Source organism: Heterodontus francisci, unplaced genomic scaffold, assembly GCF_036365525.1.
Source record: "Heterodontus francisci isolate sHetFra1 unplaced genomic scaffold, sHetFra1.hap1 HAP1_SCAFFOLD_542, whole genome shotgun sequence".
Lineage (NCBI taxonomy): Eukaryota > Metazoa > Chordata > Chondrichthyes > Heterodontiformes > Heterodontidae > Heterodontus > Heterodontus francisci.
Window position 1 is genome coordinate 948261 of NW_027140974.1, and position 2500 is coordinate 950760.

General features: G+C 42.9%; 1 pseudogene; it reads left to right on the plus strand.

The window, feature by feature from the left end:
* Positions 1-2500, plus strand: part of LOC137361604 (28S ribosomal RNA) — an 8209-nt pseudogene that overhangs the window by 3393 nt on the left and 2316 nt on the right.

Genomic DNA, 2500 nt, shown 5'->3' on the forward strand with positions numbered 1-2500 from the left:
CAAATTAAGACATTTATTACTAGATGCTCACGCTGCAGTAAGAGTGGCGAATACCATTCAATCGCATGCCACTACCCGAAATGCAAGGGTCCAAGAACATCGACACAAGAGGCCGAATTTGCATGTAGCCTGTGTGAACTTAGATTCACAAAGAAAGTCGGTCTTAGCCAACATGAACGACATCAACATCCAAATCTCAGAAACGAGAAACGCCTTGCTACTGAGAAAACAAAAGGCAAACCGGGCAGAAAGGCTTATAAATGGTCTGCAGAGGAGACTGAATTATTGAAAGAGCTGAACGTCAAATTTGAAGGACAAAAGCGTATTAATCAACTGATAGCTGAAGTCCTGGTAAGCAAAACGGCTAAACAAATATCGGATAAAAGGAGGGGTCTACCGAAGTCTCAACCAGCTGTGCAGAACATCATTGCGGACAGTATTGGAATTACGGATCCCAGTGATGAGGTCCCGGAGACAAGTAACGTCCTTGAGGAGGCCCCAGTACAGCCGAAAAGGAAGCTCAATCCACCAGCAAAGATTCCAAAACATAGAGACATTGACGATCAGTTGGAGCAGGCGGAACAACTAATGAAAGAGGCAGATGACCCAAACATCAAAGCCTTGGTAATTGGACTGGTGGAAAATATCACGGAACTATTCTTAAGCAAAGGCAAAGCCAGAAAAAGGGACATAAAAACGCCCAAGACAAAACGTGAAGAGTTCAAACGTAGCAGGAACTCACGTGCAAAACAAAGATACGCTACCCGAAAGGCGGAATTTAGAGCGACGCAATTGCTCTATAAAACTAATAAAAGACAATTAGCAAGACAGATAATGGGGGCACCTTCGGCCGTACAATGTCCACTCGATGCTATTGAGCTTGAACAGCATTTCCGGACCAAGCTCTCTTATCCTAACAATAAAGCGAACATCTCTAAATTCGCTCACTATAAAGGAATGCGGGACTACGGACAACTGATGAGACCCATCGATGAGGATGAGGTTGACCAAGCCATTAGAGGGATTGATAATAAGAGTGCAAGTGGCCCTGACGGTGTGACACGGGATGTTATCCTAAAGATTCACGAGGAAGAGGACACAAGGCTCCCCCGATTATTCTCACTGTGGCTAATGGCCAGCAGCATCCCTGAATCTCTCAAAAGAAGCCGTACAGTCCTTATTCCTAAGACTGACAATGCCGATCGTCTAATAGACATTGACAATTGGAGACCTATAACTATTGGCCCGATGTTACTCAGGATATTCACTAAGATCATTGCAAAAAGGCTGAGCGAAGTGGTTAAGATCAACCCAAGACAAAAGGGTTTCCTTGCAGGAACCCCAGGGTGCAATGAGAATATCACAATATTGGAGAACATCATTAAAGGGGCCAAGAAAAATCGTAAAAATCTATCTGTAGTCTTTGTCGATTTGGCAAAAGCATTTGACTCAATCGGACATAAGCATCTGTCAAAAGCATTGGCAAGAACGGGTTTGCCTAAGAACTTTATAACCTTAATTGAAGATTTGTATACGGATAACACCACTATGGTTGAAGGGGCCAAAACAAAGACCAATCCCATCAGTATTAGGAGAGGTGTTAAACAGGGTGACCCACTCTCTCCCATATTATTTAACATCGCTCTAGATCCACTAATGTGCACCCTTGAAGACTCTGGTGTTGGAGTCTCTATGCCTCTGGGCGAAAGTAAGATCACATGCTCAGCGCTGGCCTTCGCTGATGACATCGCACTCCTTAGTGACACCCACGTAGGGATGAAGGAAAACCTGAGATTGGTTCAATCCTTCTGTATTAATACCGGGCTTGCAATTAATACCGCAAAAACAAAGGGATTCCACTTTTCATACAAAAATAAGACCTTCTTGTATAACTATAAGAAAAAGTGGCAGCTTAACGAGGTGGAAATCTCGTATATCCCCCCAGGAGAAACAGAGAAGTACCTGGGAGCCCGAATAGATCCCTGGGCTGGGGTAGCCGAAGACAGCTGGCAGGAGAAACTTAGTAATTGGACCAAGAAACTAGACGAAGCATCCCTGAAGCCTATTCAAAAGATTGAGATTCTTAAAACCTATATTATTCCCAGGCTATATTTTTACTTGATCCTGACGGAAACATCACAGAATACATTAACTAAATTGGATCAGATTATTAGGAATGTCACTAAAAGTTACTTACATTTGCCACCCCATACGACCGATGGCCTCCTGTACTCTAGTAATAGAAACGGAGGCCTAGGTATGCCAAAACTTGAAATACAAATTCCATCTGCCATAATCCGTAAAAGGGAAGCCCTGCAGGGATCCACTGATGCAGTAATTAAAGCATCCTTCCAATATACCGGTCGACATAATTCCGAAACCATTGATAAACTTAAAAATCTTAAAGTCCTAAAGGAAATTGAGGACTTTCTTATCAAGAAAAATATAAACATTGAGGAGCTCGCAGAACTTGCTGAGCCGTGTTTGGAATTAATGAATA